This window comes from Rhinoraja longicauda, unplaced genomic scaffold (genome assembly GCF_053455715.1).
Source record: "Rhinoraja longicauda isolate Sanriku21f unplaced genomic scaffold, sRhiLon1.1 Scf000171, whole genome shotgun sequence".
NCBI classification, from domain to species: Eukaryota; Metazoa; Chordata; class Chondrichthyes; order Rajiformes; family Arhynchobatidae; genus Rhinoraja; species Rhinoraja longicauda.
The window spans coordinates 186,659-206,570 of NW_027601389.1; the positions used below are offsets into that span (position 1 = coordinate 186,659).

Below are 19,912 nucleotides of genomic sequence, written 5' to 3' on the forward strand. Positions count from 1 at the left end.
ACTCAAAGCCAGCAGCTATCTGGTTTCTGGCTTTGAATTCATCGGGTATCCCTCTTGGCACCCCTATTGCATCTATTTGGATGTGTGTGTCGATCCTCTCACCTCTCTCCTTTGTCGTCGGCCTCCTTCATTGAGTTCGACCGCATGCTCTACTGCTATGGTGAAGGGCATCATCAGTTGTGTAAGGGTACAGGTTCCCGTCCATGACCCTGGTAGCCGGGGCCACAGGGTATCCTCTCCGCACCACCACCAGACATCGGCTCTACTGACTATCTGCTTTCTCAGCCAGGAGCTACTGAACAGTGACCCCTGTTCCTCAGCTGTTATGTTATACGTCTGATTGCAGTATAGCACCTCCCCCATTTCCTGTCCATCTGGGTTATATCTTGTATAGCACTCAAATCCCTCCTCCCCGAGGGGAATGGTGAATGGGGGAGGTCGAGGGTCTTTCCTTCAGCCCTTCGTGTTGTTGTTGCTAGCCGGGAATAAGTAATGGTAGCTCTGGCAGGTCTCATTCTTTGGTAGTATGGGATTCGTCAATAGTTGTAGTATACATGACATAGCCCCAGGTGTCCTATTCCAATTCAGGGGAAATGGTACTGGGACCAGCTGAGGCTTAGCTCCGGCACAGGCGTAGCAATTGGTTTGTTGCATACTTCTGGCCGTGTACATCATCCAGGTAAGCCAGGTGTTGGTTCCCTTTCCCCTGTTGGTATTCCCTCCCCATACAATTGCATTAATTCTATTTCTCCTGTTACTATCATTATCTTCAAATCCTTAGGCTCATATTCCGTGGTGACATTGCTGACTACCGGTGGTGCTGGGGTTGCCCAGGGATCCCTACTCTGACTGTCATCTATCCGGAACATTTCCCCCTTATCCTCATATTTTACTATATATCCGTCCCGTTCTACCTCTATTTCAAACCTCAGGCATGCGTCCTTCCCTGTTCTATCTGCACATATCCAATACCTACCACTTTCCTTTATTTGAACCCTCTGTATGCTTACATATACACGTCCTGGCAATCCCTTGTTTGGGTTTTGATATACTCTCCACCTATCAGTTTGATAGGTGGACTTATGCCACCCTTCTCTGGATGAAGTGAATACCTCGCGCCAATTTTTACAGGGATGGGTGCATACATACATTCTATAACCACACCACCATTTTCCTTTATATACATCAAATGGGATGGTGGTGGCCCTTCTATTCTGTGGTATAGTGATTTTTATACATGCTACATTACTCACAAGCTGGGTAACCACCCAGCACCCGATCCACCAGCACGAAGTCTTCATTTTCCGTGCGGGGTTTTGGTGAATACCAAAGTCAATGGCTCCTTTCCTCCACGTACCGTCCACGGGCTGGTATTGTCTGGTGGGGCCTCCACGGGACCCTTAAATCGACTTGCGTGTGTCCACCCTTTTTCTTTTGTTCGTACTGCTGTCTCGGTGGTTAATAACACAAGGTAGGGTCCAGTCCACCTAGGTTGCAACTTTTCTTCCTTCCACGTTTTTATTAGTACCCAGTCTCCAGCCTTGACTGAGTGAATCGGAAAATCCAGTGGCGGGCTCTGGGCCAGTAATCCTTTAGTTTTTAGTTCTGCAAGAGATTGGGATACTGCCAGTAAATAGTTTCTTAGGAACACGTCGTTCCCTGGTATTGTTGGGACCCCTTCTATCTTTCCTAAGTACGGGAGCCCGAATAACATCTCATATGGTGATACCCCTATGTCTTTCCGAGGTGCCGTTCGGATTCTTAACAAGGCTATCGGAAGGCACTTAGTCCAGGGGAGTCTCGTTTCCTCTATTAACTTGGTGATTTGGGTCTTCAAGGTGCCATTCATTCTTTCCACCTTTCCGGAACTCTGGGGATGCCATGGTGTATGCAATTTCCATTCAATTCCTAATGCTTCACATATCATTTTATGTGTTTTGGAGGCAAAATGGGTCCCTCTATCTGAGTCTATTGTTTCCACAATCCCATATCTGGGTATAATTTGCTCCAATAATACCCTGGCTACCGACTGTGAGGTGGCAGTTGCTGTAGGGAATGCCTCTACCCATCTAGTGAAATGGTCTACTACCACTAACAGGTATTTCCATCTCTATCCGGGGCAACTCGGTGAAGTCTATCTGTATTCTTTGGAAGGGCCTTATTGCCAATCGTTGTCCTCCTCCTGGGACTGCTCTCATGATTTTTTTGTTGATTTGCTGACATATCACAACCCCCTATGACTTGTTTCGCCATGGTATACATCCCACGGCAAGCGTAGGTCCTGAGGAAGGTATCACAGAGGGCTTGGGTTCCCCAATGGCTTTGCCCGTGCAGCCTCCCTAATAACTCCCTTATAATTTCTTTGTTCAATAGCTGCTTTCCATCCGGTGTCCACCATTTCCCATTTGGGGTACGCCGGGCTCCCATTTCTCTCATGTGTTCCTGCTCTTTTTCACCAAAGATAGGTATCTTTTCCTCGGGTTCCTTTAAAGGTATCAATGACATAATTTCTACCGTCTGATCTGTGGCTGCTCTCTTTGCCACCTCATCCGCTGCCCTATTTCCTCGGGCTTCCAGGGCGTTACCCTTCTGATGCCCTGCCACATGTGCTATGGCTACCCGTTCTGGTTTCTGCAAGGCCTCCAATGTCTGTCCTATCAATTGCTCATGCGCTAATTCTTTCCCCCGAGCTGTTATCATTCCTCGCTCTTTCCAGATCTTCCCAAAGGTGTGTACTACCGCAAAGGCGTATTTTGAGTCGGTATACACTGTTCCTTCCTTTCCCTCCAATAGTTCCAAAGCTCTCATTAATGCATATAATTCACAAGATTGGGCTGACCAACCACCAGGCAGCCTGCCGCTTTCAATTTCCTCCATAGTTTCCCCATTCACTATACCGTATCCACTATGTCTTTTTCCATCTATACATCTGGAGGACCCGTCTATAAACCACCGGCTGCCCTCAGCCAGAGGTTGTTCTTCCAAGTCTTCTCTACTTTTTGTCTGTAAATCTATTATATTACTACAGCAGTGTTCTGGCTTCCCTGTCTCGTTTTCTCTTTCTTCGGGCGGGTACAGAAACTGAGATGGGTTTAAATTTTTGTCTGTAATCATGGTCAAATCGTCCTTTTCCATCAGGATAGCTTCATATTTTAAAATTCTAGAGTCCGTTAACCATCTGTTGGATTTCTGAGCCAATATTGTTCTCACCGTATGTGGGGTGGAGACGACCACAAACCCCCCCCGAAGGTCAATTTCCTGCTCTCCTCTACTAGGACCGCTGTGGCTGCCACTGCCTGTATACAGACAGGCCATTCTCGTGACACTGGGTCCAATATTTTTGATAAAAATGCCACGGGCTGCCGGTTTCCCCCCCTCCTTTGAGTCAATACCCCGAAGGCTATCCCATTTTCCGCATTTACAAACAGATGTTGGGCAAGGCGTTTCTCAGCCCCTCTAGGTCTCGGGTCGCCCAAGGAATATACTGGGTTTGTCCTGCCTTTTTCAAAAGTAATGGCATCATTCTCCCCCTCAGCTCCTGTCTCTCGTTCACCATCTCCTGTTGTGGTTCTATCCGTATACTTTCCCACCTCATTCTTCTCTGGGCGTACCCCTGGCTTTCCTTTCTTTTCTTTCCATATCTTTTTCCATCTCCCTTATCTCTATCTCTAAGCGCTTTATGGATGCCTCTATTTCCTTTCTACACTCCCTTGTTCTTTCCCCATCACTTTCTAATTCTGCTTCATTCTCACAGTTTTGCCTTCTCTCTGATGCCTGCTGATTACTCGCCTGTGTTTCTGTGTTGCTGTCTCCCTCATACTCCTCATTTGCTGCCTGACGGGTCCCATAAATCTTTCTGTCCCTGAGGTCCTGCAGCCTTTTGATGTCTGCTTCTAGTTCCCGTGCTTCTTGCTTCATCCTTTCCTTTTCTCGCTGCCCCCTTCTCTGTCTATATTCCTTTATGTCTTGCTCATCGTTCCAAGTTGTGACTTCTCCCTCTATCTCCACTATTCCCTTTTACCAAAGGGCAACAACAACGAAGAGCACATTACGAAACTTAAAAATCTAAGAGTGCTAAGAGAAATAAGAGAATTTCTCGAGCCTGCCCAATCAAGTAACAACGAGGAGGCGGGTCTCTATACCATACGGGAAGAGGAGGAGAGTATACCCGGTACCCCACTGGACATAAGACTGCGAAACATACAGGGAATTGAAGGAAACGCCAAGCCTGTGAACAAATATGCGGGATGGCGACAATGGGAGTTCGAGAAATGGACTAAGCTTTCGGCCCAGGGCCCCGGCATTCATTATTATAAAAACGATAAAACAGCAAATTCATGGCTTAACGGATTCCATTAAATGAAACAATCACAATTCATTAAAAGTACTGCTGAGGTGCAATCTATACCCAACTAGATGTACCCTTTCATACAGCCGCCCCAACATGGCCAAACTGCAGGAGGTGCGGACTGGCGAACGAAACATTGGCACACATCTCCGGACAATGTCCCGCGGTCAAGAACGCACGCATCAAACGCCACAACAAGATCGTGGAGAAACTTCAAGCACATGTTGGAAAGTACGGATGGTGTGTCCACATCGAACCAAGGTTTAGAACGGAGGACGGAAAACTATGGAAGCCCGACTTGATTTTTGTCAAAGGGCAGGACGTAGCGGTGGTCGATGTGACAGTGCGATACGAGAGCAATAACATGGAACTGGAGCGTGCAAGGACGGAAAAGACCAAGAAGTACGAGCATCTGAGGGGACAGGTTGCGGAAATGACCGAGGGGACATCGGTCCAATTCTTTGGATTCGTAATGGGTGCTCGTGGGAAATGGCATGAATTGAACGACACCCTAATGCAATACCTGAAGATCGAAAGGAACAAATCCTTCTCGAAAAAGCTGTCAGATCTGACAATAGCCCTAACATTGGACATATTGCAGATCTTTAACGATCAATAAAAATGGGCATGCAAAAAAAAAAAAAAAAGCACATCAAATGATGAAGAAGGGACTAAAACTAGCTACACGACGCGATGGCTCAGCTCCATCTCCCCGGCGAGGGTGAACTCCTTTGCTTGGCGATCAGAGAGCCGTCCTATGAAATCCATACTGAAATTCAAAGATCAAGACAATCCTCCCGACCACCTGGAACCAGGCCCTCCTTGGACCTGTGGTTTCTCGCTGGATATGACCACCGTGGACGAGCCACGTAAAGACTCAAAAAATACACTCATTTAATGGGATGCCTCCCAAGAGTGTTCTCAAATAGCCAAATGCCTCGTCATCTAATTAGTGACGCGCATGAATGGATGAACGAGATTCCCACTGTCCCTACCTACTATCTAGCGAAACCACAGCCAAGGGAACGGGCTTGGCAGAATCAGCGGGGAAAGAAGACCCTGTTGAGCTTGACTCTAGTCTGGCACTGTGAAGAGACATGAGAGGTGTAGAATAAGTGGGAAGCCCTCCGGGGCTGCCGGTGAAATACCACTACTCTGATCGTTTTTTCACTTACCCGGGGAGGCGAGCCCCGAGGGGCTCTCGCTTCTGGTCGTAAACGCCCGGGCGGCCGGGTGCGACCCACTCCGGAGACAGTAGCAGGTGGGGAGTTTGACTGGGGCGGTACACCTGTCACACCGTAACGCAGGTGTCCTAAGGCGAGCTCAGGGAGCAGAAACCTCCCGTGGAGCAGAAGGGCAAAAGCTCGCTTGATCTTGATTTTCAGTATGAATACGGACCGTGAAAGCGGGGCCTCACGATCCTTCTGACCTTTTGGGTTTTGCTTTGTTCTGTCCTGGCCGGAATAGGGAGGGGGATACCCAGGGTCCCATAGGCTGGGGTACAGAGTTGATTTTTTCTCCTGAAGCTCCTGACTTTCATGCTGTTTTGGGGGTCTCACCCTTGTTTGGGGTGGTATTCTTTTCCTGCTATGCTTTCCTCAGCCTTTCTCCTTCTATTCTAAACAATTTAAGTACGTCTAGTTCTTTTTCCTTTTTCGTTACTCGGGTTTCTGATTTATCCTTAGGCTTATGGTTCTTAATTAACACTCCCATTTCATCACACATGTTTATATCAAAATATAAATATATCAAAATTTATATCAAAATTTATATCATAATAATATCATTCCGTGGGCCATTTCGTAACCAATTTTTTCGTCCTTTTTTTTTTCTCCATTTCTCAGTGTTTTTTTAATATCCTCTTTGGATACGGGGAACTTCCTACTTAGTAGTTCAACTGCAGTTATTTTATTCATTGTATTCGTCTTATGTTATGTTAGTGCACTTGGTCAGTCAGTTTAAATGCAGTCCTTGTTCTCACTCCGTTCCGTCTCTATAGTCACTATGCTACCTATTACGCTATTTCTATCTTCTATAGTTCTACTATATTCCTTTAATATTTATTCCGAGGCATCGGCAAGCCTGTGATTCCTGTGATTCTTTCAGGATTTATTCTTCGCTTTCCCCTTACAAGCATAACAACTTTCCTCCAGATTAGGGGAAGCTTTTGAATTAACAAACACATTTAATGCCTGCCGTACTCAATCCTCATCGGAGCCCAGTCGTGGCCACCAGACTGAACTCCCTTTGATCGGGTATTTCTGCCACTCAAAATAACAGAGTTGAATCATTTTTGTCTTCTCCAGTCCCTGGGTTTTTCCCTGCCCCCAATGGCCCAGCATTCGCCCCAACGGACTATCAGGCGGAATGCGGGGGTTGGGCTTACCGCCCTTCCCCTCCCTTTTGGGCTTTCCGTTTTCACTGCCCATCCTCCCGATCGGAATTCCCCTCCGATCTTTTATCCTCCCGATTGGAATTCCCCTCCGATCTTTTATCCTCCCGATCGGAATTCCCCTCCGATCTTAGCTGTAATTGCCCGAGTAGTACTTAATAGTCAGTTTTCTTACCCGGGTCCTGTGCACAAGAATCACTCGATTTAGCTCCTCGCGATTTCCTGCTACTCCCACTTGTTTCTCGAGTCTCTGGTCCAGGTATCACTCGCTCAAACCGCTGATGGCAAGCAAGGAGTCTGAGACCGCTGAACTCAGCGGGGTGCACCGTCCCTTCTTCCGTATACTCCCGTCAGCCGGCCGGATTGGCGATCCCGGACGAGCCCCCAAGCTTGTGAGATGCAAATGTGTGTGCTCACAATCACGATGCTCGAGACAATCTAGAGAAACAAGAATAGTTTATTTGCAAGTCTGCAAAGTTGGGTGCCTCCCCTTTCAAGACACACCGAGGTCGGGAAAATCCCTTCTTTTTATTCACTTCAATTTACAATTGTCACACCTTTAAGTCCTCCCCTTCGGGCTCCTTCCAATCGGAGCACTGAGGTGCACAATCTACCGTCACCGCCCCTGTTGCCTCCCACATCATACATCGCATGCACATTTAAATGAGACATCTTGTCATGCTGGGCGTCTTTGTAATATTCATTTATCTCATTAGGCAAGCGCAGTACAGAGTAGTTCATGCCCTTCCTCTCCCCTAGTTCTCTGATTATTTTGCCCTTCCTCCTAGTTCTCTGATTATCTTCTAACACTTGTCCTTGGACTGTCACCATTTGTTCTTGCGGGTTTTTTTCTAGCCGAGCACGGTCGGGTCAGCTATTTCTCAGGGTCCCTTTTTTTTTCTAGCCGAGCACGGTCGGGTCAGCTATTTCTCAGGGTCCCTAGTCTAAATCAATTATCCCTTTTTTTTTTACCTCTCTCTCACAATTGTGTGGATGTTCCTTGTCCAGTCCCCTCTGTTCACTGCAGTCCCACGACACAGCTGAGTGCACAGTGCTTCCACATTGTAGGATGTTGGTGTGCAGTATAAAACAAGTCAATGTCATTGGGCCGAATGGCCTGTTCCTCTGCAGTAACTTCCACACGAAACACCCTTGTTTTGGCAACCACTACATTACTAATGAGTTAACTCTGCCCTGCTCTATCATCCCTGTTTTTAACAGGAAATACATTGACTGAGAACAAGGGACTTTTCACACCAAGGAATCAGGTAACCATTGATGAATGGGCTCAGATGCAAATTGAGCAATAAGGAAACAGGAGAATTTATGGAAAAGGAGAGTGGCAGAGTGGTGGGAATAGAAGGAGGAACGGACAGATAGAGGCAGTTTTCATAGGAGTTTGAGTGGAGGGCTTCTGTATACCAAATTGAAATCTGCCATCATAACATTTCCAATGGAAACTCTGCAGATTAATTTGCATCCATTCCCACAATCCTGTTTGTAACAAGAAACACCTGGACGGAAAATAAAGTACTTTTCATATCAGGCACAGGTAACATTTTGTGAAAGGCCTCAGATGCAAATTAAGCCACAAATGACAAAGGGAGAGTTAGTGGAGTGGGGGGAGAGGGAGGCAAAGAGAGTTTTCAATGCAGTTTGAAATATTGGACTGTGCAGGAAGGAACTGTAGATGCTGGTTTAAACGGAAGATATACACAAAAAGCTGGAGCAAATCATTGGGACAGGCAGCATCTCTGGGGAAAAGGATTGGGTCGAGACCCGAAACGTCACCCATTCCTTCTCTGCAGAGATGCTGTCTGTCCCCTGAGTTACTCAGGCTTTTTGTGTCCATCTTTGAATTATTTTACTGGGTGGCCTGTTTCCGTGCAGTATCTTAATAATTCACTCTCACATATCTGGACATTGCAGTTCCAATGGAAATGCTCCACTGTTCAATTCTACCCTGTTCTGTTATCATATTTATAATGGCAGTTCAATGAGAACAAGGCATCTTGCACTTCAGGATCCCAGGTAACTGGCCAAATGTCACAGTGGCAAACTGAGCAAAGGTTGGAAATGTGGAACGAGAGAGGGATTGTCCAATGGAGAAGGTGAGGGGAGAAGGCATGAAAGAGACAATAGTTGGAGAGACACAGAGTGAGAGAGACAAACTAATGAATGGATGGGCATGAGAAGGAGGTGTTTGAGTTGCAGTGTTCGGGGGCAGTGAAAGGGGAGAGAAATGGAAAGTTTATTAGTTTGAAAGCAAAGGCAGAATTTTACCTATCATCATTTCCCTATTGCACCAATCTCATTCACCCGTTACTGCTGATCCCGGTCATAAAATTCATAACCTGGTTTTAAATGCCTTCCATGGCCTTGCCCCTTCCCAGCACATATGCCCCACCATTACCTTCAGTGGTTGTTTCTCTCAGCCACTCTAATTCTGACCTGTTATCCACAAATTTAACAGGTTCACAATTAATGTCTTTGTCTTCAGCTGCCCAGGCCCTGTGTGCCGTTAGCCCATTACTGATCCCGAACGCAGTGACCAATGTCTGGCACAGCGATTGTCCTATGGAAGTTTCCTATCCAATGCTCTATGTACATTGCATATCCACTGGCACGGTTCTTGTGTGTGCAAGTATTCAAAGGCAGGTTGGGTAACTAAATGGGGACTGCAACAGAAGCTCAGTGTGCTGGGATTAGATGAAGAAGGGTGGGAGGAGCTGGTGTCATTTTTAAGCATGGAATTGGTGGTGTTGGTTGGATTGGAGGATTCTGTGGTGGGCAGTTCGATTATAATTGTCCATTAAAATTATAGAAGATGCATTGCATTGCCCGTGGTGTTGTATGGATGTGTCCAGTAGATGTTCTTCCTCTGTCCATTTAAGATTCAATAGTTAGAACCCTCTGTCCAATGATGCTTCTTAGTATTTAGGAAGCTCACTGACTGAGAACAATGGACTCTCCATGTCTGAGGCAGAGAAAACAGCTGAGGAAAAATCACAGGAACAATCAGCAACGGTTGGAAGCAAAGCTGATGTGAGAGAGGGAGCCCGGACTGGGAGAGTCATAGAGTCATACAGTGTGGAAACAAGCCTTTTGGCCCAACATGTCCACACCGACCATCATGCCCCATCTACATGAGTCCCATCTGCCTGAGTTTAGCCCTATCCCACTAAACCTAGTTTACACTCCTGAGCCATGTTATTTACAGTTTACACTCCTGGGCCCTGTCATTTATAGTGTTACTCTCCTGTGTCCTGTCATTTACAGTGTAACTCTCCTGGACCATGTTATTTACAGTGTTACTTACATTCCTGGGCCCTGTCATTTACAGTGTTACACTCCTGAGCCCTGTCATTTACAGTGTTATTTTCCTGGGCCCTGTCATTTACAGTGTTACACTCCTAGGCCCTGTCATTTACAGTGTTACTTACACCACTCCTTGACCCTGTCATTTAGTGTTATTAACTCTCGTGGGCCCTGTCACTTACAGTGTAACTAACTCAAAACGTTTCTTGTCTATATACCTTTCCAAATGTGTTTTACATGTTATCGTACCTACCTCAAGTATCTCCTCTGGCAGCTCATTCCAAATATCACTGTGAAAATGTTGCCAACCTGCCCTTGTAGCTCATGTCCTCAAATCCTGGCAACATTCTCATAAATCCTCTCTGCGCTCTTTGCAGCTTTGCACCACTTTCAGGGAACCTGGGGGGATCTCTTGAATATGATACTTTGGGTAGACAAAGTGGTGAAGACGGCATATGGCGTCGTTGCCTTCATTGGACAGGACATTGAGTCAAGAGTTAGGACATCACATTACATCTGGATAGAACATTGGTGAGACTATACCTCGAGTATCATGTGCATTTCTGGTCACCATGGTATTGGAAGTCTGTGATTGAGCTAGAGAGGCTGCAGAAGGAAGTTGCCGGGACAGAAATGCTCAAGATGTGAGGAGAGCCTGGGTGCGTGGGGGCTGTTTCTTTTTTGGAGTGAAGGAGGCCGAGGGGTGACCTTGCAGAGGTTTCATTAAATCACGAGGAGCATAGATGAGATTGATGGTTGCATTCATTTTACCAAGGCAGAGGTTGGAGGCCTCTTGGCTGACTAAAGCTGGAGGCAATGGGTTTAATGTCTGCCTGGATTATGGGCTATTACTTGTTGTGATATTGCTGGGACTACTTTGTGTATCCAAGAACTACTTTGTATGGCTGTGTATATAAGTGATGGGTGTGATTAGGCGGACACTCTGGATGCAGGTGGCCACGGAATAAACAGCCTGGAGTTGAGCTCCAGCAAAGTAACCTTTTAAACATGTGTACTCGTGGTCCTTCCAGAGTCACAACAAAGGTACAACAACTACCGGACCACGAAGTACAACATGGTGGCAGCGGCTTGGTGTTTCGCCTAGGGAGGGAATGAAGCATGCCCGAGCTGAAAACATTAAAAAGAAGAAAAAAAAGAAGAAGAAAAAAAGAAAAAAAAGCCCTGAAGGGAAACAAAACAAAAGAAAAGTTTCCAGCTCGGTACGGGACGTTTGGAGTGCATCCCGACAGGGCCAGTGTGAGTTGGTATAGTTACCTGCTCAGTAGTTGGCGCCAGTTGCCGACGTGACGCTGCAAGCTGCTGAGGGCGGTGCGTGTAGGCCCACGTCGCGCCACAGCACTTGTGTAGGCCCGAGATTAGAAGCCTGCGACTGCTTCGCGGGGGAGAGACCGGGAGACCCGACACACACGGAGATGTGCGGTGACCGGGGAAGACCGGGAGACCCGACACACATGGAGATGTGCGGTGACCGGGGAAGACCGGGAGACCCGACACACACGGAGATGTGCGGTGACCGGAGGAGACCGGGAGACCCGACACCCACGGAGGTGTGCGGTGACCGGGGAAGACCGACACCCACGGAGGTGTGCGGCGGCCGGGAGAGCCCCGGAGGAGACCGACACCCACGGAGGTGTGCGGCGACCGGGAGAGCTCCGGAGGAGACCGACACCCACGGAGGTGTGCGGCGACCGGGAGAGCCCCGGAGGAGACCGACACCCACGGAGGTGTGCGGCGACCGGGAGAGCCCCGGAGGAGACCGACACCCACGGAGGTGTGCGGCGACCGGAGGGGGTCGGCGACCGGAGGGACCGACCACCCGCGGAGGTGCGGCGGCCGGTAAGGCCGAGGCACTAAATACTTACCCAGGCGCGTCGACTAGAGTCGGGACGGCCCTGGGCCCGAGGCAGCGGCAGCGCGTTGGAATTGCGCGGCAGCTGCCGGGAGCACCTGTGGGCGGGGCCTGGAGCACCTGTGGGCGGGGCCGGGAGCACCTGTGGGCGGGGCCAGCGGCAGCGCGTTCGAAAAGTTGAACGGCAGCTGCCGGGGAGCACCTGTGGGCGGGGCCAGTGCGCACTGCAGCGGAGGCGCGATCGCACCGCGATTCCAGCAGTGGGAGCCCAGCAGTGGGAGCCCAGCAGTGCCAGCCCAGCAGTGAGAGCCCAGCAGTGCCAACCCAGCAGTGGGAGCCCAGCAGTGCCAACCCAGCAGTGGGAGCCCAGCAGTGGGAGCCCAGCAGTGCCAACCCAGCAGTGGGAGTCCAGCAGTGCCAGCCCAGCAGTGGGAACCCAGCAGTGGGAGCCCAGCAGTGCCAGCCCAGCAGTGGGAGGCCAGCAGTGGCAGGCAAATCATGGTGGTGGAGCATCTAGAGCCTACACTGCATTTGATCTACACAGCACGTCTTCTTGAGGGGAAGATATGGAACAAAATGAATATTTTGTGTTTAATGACCTGTGTAGTGATCTGTGTACTGAAAGCTTAATGTATTATATTTGATGCTTTTGTATAAATGTATATATCTGTGGAGTGACCACACGGAGTGAGTGACCACCCGGAGATTAGTGACCACCCGGAGATGAGTGACCACCCGGAGATGAGTGACCACCCGGAGATGAGTGACCACCCGGCGATGAGTGAAATTCCGCAGAGGAGTGACCACCATGATGGCGAAAAAAGCAATTGTGTTTAGTTGTGTTATTGGTTTTGTTTGCAAATAGCAATGGTGTTTTGGTTTTGTTTGTTAAATATATTTTAGCCCTCGAATGGTAAAGAAAACAATTTTATATAAGACAAGGGGGATGTTGTAATATATAAGACAAGGGGGATGTTGTGATATTGCTGGGACTACTTTGTGTATCCAAGAACTACTTTGTATGGCTGTGTATATTAGTGATGGGTGTGATTAGGCGGACACTCTGGATGCAGGTGGCCACGGAATAAACAGCCTGGAGTTGAGCTCCAGCAATGTAACCTTTTACTTGTGGTCCGTCCAGAGTCACTAAAGGTACAACAGGTACCGGACCACGAAGTACAACATTACTTACAAGGAGAGGATAGCTGATAGAAGTATATAAAGTTACGAGAGGTATAGAGAGACTAGTCAGTTAGACCTTCTTTCCCAATGTGAAATTGACAAACACTAGAGGGAATAGCTTTAAGGTGAGAGAGACAAAGTTTAAAGGAGATGTGTAGGTCTAGTTTTTTTTACACAGGGTGATGGGTGCCTGGAACATCCTGCCATGGGTGGTGAGCAAGCAGATACAATAGTGGCATCGGAGAGGCTTTTAGATAAGCTCATGGAGCTGCAAGGAATGGAGGGATATAGACCATGTGTAGTCATGCAGCAGGGAAAAAACCCATTGGCCCAATTCATTCATGTCGGCTAAGGTATTCCCATTTGCCCGGGCTTGGCCCATTTCCTTCTAAACCTTTCCATGTACCTCTTTTTAATACCGTTATAGTCCTGCTTCAACTACATCCACTGGCAGCATGTTCCATTTACCCACCATCCTCTGAGTGAAAAAATTGCTCCCAGGTTCCTGTTAATTTTGTTCCCCTCTTACCTTAAACCTATGTCGTCTGGTTCTTGAATCCCCAACACTTGGGAAAAGACCATGCACGTTTACCCTTCTTATTGCCCTGATGATTTTTTCACCTCTATAATATCATATGCAAAGAGATATGATTAATGTTATCGTGCTGCATTCGACATAGACCTTGTGGATGATTCTGTGATGTGCTATTCTATGTCATAATGTGAGCAGGGAAAGATTTAAATAGGACATGAAAGACAGATTTTTTTCACACTGAGGGTGTTGGATGTGTGGAATGAATTGCCAGAAGTGGGAAAGGCAGGGACAATTATGACATTTAAATGCCTTTTGAACAGGTTCATGGATCGGAAAGGATTAGAGGGATAATTATGGTCAGGCAGAGGCAAACGGTAGTTGGGCCAAAGAGCCTGTTTGCAGGCCATAGTTGTGCTTCAGCTGCCAATGTCGTGTTTACAGTCTGCCTTTTCTGGGACCGGAGCACAGACACCAATATCTGATGCGACATGTTTTAGTACAACAGGAATGATCCTGCCAGTTTCTTTTTGCAGCCCTCTCTGTTCACTGTGAATCCACCACACAGCTCAATGCTGCCATGTGGGATGCTCCTGGAGTGGATGATAAATCAGATAAAATTCTCTGCAATTTCCTCTCTTTTCCAGTGCCCATATACACAGCTCAGTGTCACATACTGACCCAGTACTAATGTGGCTGGGATTTATTCTGGGGCTACATCCTCTCTAGCCCGCACTGTCCATTACATTTCCAATACACAGCCCACTGACAGTGTTAATAATACGACTACTCCGCCTGCTAACACCCTCTCCTCCCCCACTCCCTCCTCATCTCCCTCCTCCCCCTCCTCCCCACCCTCCCTCCTCCCCCCCACTCCATCCCCCTCACTCCCTTATCCTCCCTTTCTCCCACCTCCCTTTCTCCCCCCTCTCTCCCTAGGAGATAGATTTAAACTCTAAAATGTAAATAAGTTAAAAAATATAACACCAATTTCAATGAAACTTCTTCCATTAGCACCAAAGGGATGACGGTGAGTTAGGTGGGCCTAAAATTGTCGTGCTCTCGTGTACCGTTTTGGCTGTAGTTCAGGAACAAGCAAACAAGAGTTTTAGTATATAGATAGATGTTACAGCTTACACCCATCGTTGTAACAGAAAATTGGATCTATTCTCAACTAAATTGGATTTGTGGATAATCATTTTATCCTGTAATCCTAGTTTGTTATTGTCGGAGGGAACTTTGTGTTTTTTTTGTGCTGTATCCTATATCTGGCTTTACTCAGAAAGACAGAAAAACAAAATAAAACAACTCGTAGATTAGTGGTGAGTCAATCGAACAAGTCGCACTGGGAAACACTCGAGAGAACCCAAAAATGCACAGCACCTACTGGGATTGTTGCTTGAGGATTTGAAATAAGTCGTCATTAATCAATGCGTCTCGAACCCTTCATCTTTGTCTGTCCCTAAAGTGATCTATAACTTATGTTTCCTGTAATTTAGTGTGCCACTCTCTCCATTTGTACCAAAAATGTAATTATCCCTGTATGCAGAATTGATGGGGTCAGATGATTAAAAAAAGACTATTAATAGCTGGGTTCAGTGACAGAGCAGCTGTAATCTGAAATGTGCAACAGATAAGAACCTAAACAGAACTGCGGACAACTACCCCCACATAGATAAGCAAGCCTGCTTTTGAGCAGAGTGTATTAGTTTTCGCTATTATAACTAAGCTGTGCTGTGAAAGCTAAAAACATTTAAATAGCTATTTATTTCCTTCCTAAATTCCTCTGTTGACCATTTTTCCTATCATCCTTCCCCATTATGTAAATTCTGGGATTAAATAGACTATAACCTTATAATTTCCAATGATCTAATTAAGTATTTCTGTCACCTCCAACATGTAATCAACGTAGTTTGTCACCTAATTAAGTCTTTCTGTCACCTTCATTCTGTAATCAAGACCTAATTTAACTGTTAATCAGGTTTCAGTGTAATCTTGTTTGCGGAGAATATAAAAGCTGTACCAAAGTCGCGCTCAGGTCAGTTTTGTCTGGTCTCCTGGTGTGTACCAGTTTAAATAAGTTGCCAGTTACTTCGAACACCAACTCCAAGTGGCTTTTCAATGTACTCTCCAGCGTGTTTAAATGACTACCGACCGGTGGCCCTCACCTCGGTTGTCATGAAATGCTTGGAGAGGCTAGTCAAGAAGCACATCTGCGCCCTCCTTCCTCGCAACATGGACCCACTACAGTTCGCATACCGTCCGAACAGGTCCACGGATGATGCGGTCTCCCAGGTTCTAAACACCGCTCTCTCTCATCTGGACAGCCAGGGGGGCTATGTGAGGATGCTGTTCATTGACTTTAGTTCAGCATTCAACACAATAGTCCCCAGCAGACTGGTTGAGAAGCTGCTGGAACTGGGGCTTAGCACCCCTCTGTGTGCCTGGGTCCTGGACTTTCTCACTGCCAGGCCCCAAGTGGTCAGGATGGGGGAACACACATCTAGCTCCCTCACCCTGAACATAGGATCCCCCCAGGGCTGTGTCCTTAGCCCCCTACTGTACTCCCTGTACACACATGACTGTAGGGCCAGGTTCAGCTCAAACTCCATCATCAAGTTTGCTGATGACACTGGTGGTGGGCCGGATCTCCAACAACGATGAGAAGGCCTACCGGGAAGAGGTGGCTGATCTGGCACTCTGGTGTCAGGACAATAGCCTCCTCTTGAATGTCACTAAAACAAAGGAGCTGATTGTGGACTTCAGAAGGGCTAAACATCCAAGGACGTACACGCCACTGGAGATAAATGGGTCTATTGTGGATAGGGTGAGCAGTTTCAAATACTTGGGAGTCCGCATCTCAGAGGATCTGACGTGGGCAACGCACATTGCCGCACTGGTGGGTAAGGCTAAGCAGCGCCTTTACCACCTTAGACAACTGAGGAAATTCAGAGTGTCGCTGAGGATCCTTCATTGCTTCTACTCTGGGGCTGTAGAGAGCATCCTGTCCGGCAACATTACAGTCTGGTTTGGGAACAGCTCTGCCCAGGACAGGATGGCCCTGCAGAGAGTAGTGCGTTCGGCAGAACGCACCATGGGAACTACACTCGTCCCCCTGCAGGACCTATACATCAGGAGGTGCAGATCCAGAGCAAGCAAGATCATGAGGGACCCCTGCCACCCCAGTAACGGACTGTTCCAGATGCTACGGTCAGGCAAACGCCTCCGCTGTCACGCTGTGAAAACGGAGAGGATGAGACGGAGCTTCTTCCCACAGGCCATCAGGACTGTCAACTTTGATAACCCCAGAGACTAAATTTTTGTCGACACTTTTTGTGCTATGTTTAGTAACTTATTAACTTTATTTATATGCTGTAACTGTAATTATTTTTGTGCACAACCCGCAGGCATTGCCACTTTCATTTCACTGCACATCGAGTATGTGTATGTGACAAATAAATTTGACTTGACTTGACTTGACTTGACTTGAAATGGCCCAGAGTCAGAGGTTTAGAGTGGAAACGGCCATTCGACCGATCCTGACCACAGCAACCAACATATCCCACCTACATGAGTTCCATCTGCCAATGTGTGTCCCATATCCCTCCCAACCTATCTTAGCCATATATCTGTCTAATTGTTTCTTGAACGTGCAATAATCCATGCCTCAACTACCTCTGGCAGATCGTTGCATTTGTGCACAAAATTAGAGCACATGGTATTGGGGGAAGGGTATTGACTTAGAAAGAGAACTGGTTGGTAGACAGGAAACAGAGAGTAGGAATTAACGGGTCATTTTCAGAATGGCAGGCAGTGACTCATGGGGTGTCGCAAGTCTCAGTGCTGGGATCCCAGTTATTTACAATCTATATACTACAACTCTCGTTTGTTTGTTCCTGAGCTACAGCCAAAACGGTACACTATAGAGCAACAATTGTAGGCCCACCTTACTCACCGTCGTCCCTTCAGTACTAATGGAAGAAGTTTCATTGAAATCGGTGTTATATTTTTATAGTTATTCATATTTTAAAGTTTCAATCTATCTCCTAGGGAGGGAGGGAGTGAAGAGGGAGGGGGAGGAGGGAGGATTGGGGAGGAGGGAGGGTAAGGGGGGTGGAGTTGGGGGAGGGAGGGAGGGGATGGAGGGGGAGGAGGGAGGGAGTCGGAGGAGGGGGGAATGGGAGGGGGATAGGGGAGGGGGGAGGAGGGGGTGCTGCACCAACGCAGGAGAGGTTTGGGCCCAACTTGGTCTAGTATATATTAACGATTTAGACAAAGGAATTAAATGTAACATCTCCAAGTTTGTGCATGACACAAAGCTGGGTGACAGTGTGAGCTGTGAGGAGGATGCTATGAGGCTGCTGGGTTGAATTATATAGGTTGGGTGAGTGGGCAGATGCAGTATAATGTGGATAAATGTGAGGTTATCCACTTTGGTAACAAGAACAAGAAGGCACATTATTATCTGAATGTTGTCAGATTAGGAAAGGAGGGGGGACTAGACCTGGATGTTCTTGTACACCAGTCACTGAAAGTAAGCATGCAGGTACAGCAGGCAGTGAAGAAAGCAAATGGCATAGTGGCCTTCATAATGAGAGGATTTGGGTTTAGGAGCAAGGAGGTCCCACTGCAGTTGTACCGGGCCCTGGAATATTGTGTGCAGTTTTGGTCTCCTAATTTGAGGAAGGACATTCTTACTATTGAGGGAGTGCAGTGTAGGTTCAACAGGTTAATTCCTGTGATGGCGGGACTAACATATGATGAAAGATTGGATCGACTAAGCTTATATTCAATGGAATTTAGAAGGCTGAGAGGGCATCTTGTAGAAACATATAAAATTCTTAAAGGATTGGACAGGCTAGATGCAGGAAAAATGTTCCCAATGTTGGGGTTTCCAGAAGCAGGTGTCACAGTTTAAGAATGAGGGTAGGCCATTTAGGACTGAGAGAAGGAAAATCTTTTTTACCCAGAGAGTTGTGAATCTGTACAATTATCTGCCACAGAAGGCAGTGGAGGCCAATTCACTTGATATTTTCAAGAGAGTTAGATTTAGCTGTTAAGGCTAAAGGAATCAAGGTATATGGAGAGAAAGCAGGTTACTAATTTTGGATGATCATGTTGATTGCAGTGCTGGCTCGAAGGGCCCGAACAGCCTACACCTGCACCTTGGGGGGGGGGGGGGGGGGGGGGGGAATCTGGTGTAGGGGAAGATGGGGTTTGGAGAAGGGGAGGAAGAGTCTGAGTTGGGGGTGGGGGAGGTCTGGAGAAGGGGGCTTCTTAGATAGAGTCTAAGGTTGGCAGAGGCTATAATGTTGGGTGGAGGGAGGGAGGGTGGGGTTTGGGAGGAGGGGTGGACTGGGGGTGAGGAGCGAGTGTGCAACAGGGTTGGTGGATGGGTGGGGGGGAGGGAGCGACGTGTGAGGCTGGATGGAGAGCAGGTTGGGGACGAGGGAGAGTAGGGTGGGGGGTTTGGGGAGGAGGGAGAGCAGGATAAGGGAGGTCAGAGCGTGGGGAGGGGGGAGAGAGTGTGGTGTTGGGAGGAGTGTAAAGTGGGATTAGTAAGAGTTAGGATTGAGGGGCTGGAGTGGGGGAGAGTAAATGCAAGGGGAGGTGTCAGGATACATGGTGGCAGGAGAGGGCTGGACAACTGGGTTCACCAGAGGCTGGTGTTGCCGTGCACTTCGGTCTCCTTCCATCCCACAGAGCTGCTGGATTATTTCCCCACTACACTCACTGTCTGTCCATACTTATTACAGATCCAGCCTCCGTACCAACTGAGGAGCCCCAGGAAACAATACCCGAACCCTGGAGGATTTGTCCACCGTCCCAGAACCAGATGCAAGCTCAGGTATCAATGGAGGGATTGTTGGAGCAGGTCCTTCGGGCCAGTGAGGAGGGGTCTGGAGTGGGTGAGGATGGGCCCTGGTATTGGGGAGGAGGTAGGTCTGGAGTGGAGCGGAGTAGGGGTCTGGAGGCAAGGATCGTTGGGGAAGGAGAGGATTGTCGGGCAATCTCCTGGCATATTTGCTTTTCTAATTTCCCGTTGAATATTTGGGGGCATTTAATAAACTCCATTAAAATGATACATCCCCTTTTTTATTTTTCAGCTCCACCCAGATAACCTCACTGGACGAACAACGACCGGTAATGTCATCTCAGATGACTGCTGTGCAATCGATACAGCAACATCCCCAGGTCTTTTAGCCCCACCTCTATGTCTCCGATAGCACCTGTACTCTGGTACATTAAGCTGCCAATCCTGTGCCTTTC

At 47.8% G+C, this 19,912-nt stretch overlaps 1 long non-coding RNA gene across 1 annotated transcript in view; it reads left to right on the plus strand.

Annotated features, from left to right (window-relative positions):
• The window catches only part of LOC144590376 (uncharacterized), a 38,131-nt gene extending 18,265 nt beyond the window's left edge, over window positions 1-19,866 (plus strand). Inside the window, exons 3-4 of the long non-coding RNA XR_013546341.1 lie at window positions 19,399-19,490; window positions 19,750-19,866. This is a non-coding gene — a long non-coding RNA (uncharacterized LOC144590376). The remainder of the gene's footprint in view (window positions 1-19,398; window positions 19,491-19,749) is intronic.
• Window positions 19,867-19,912: the final 46 nt, after the last annotated feature.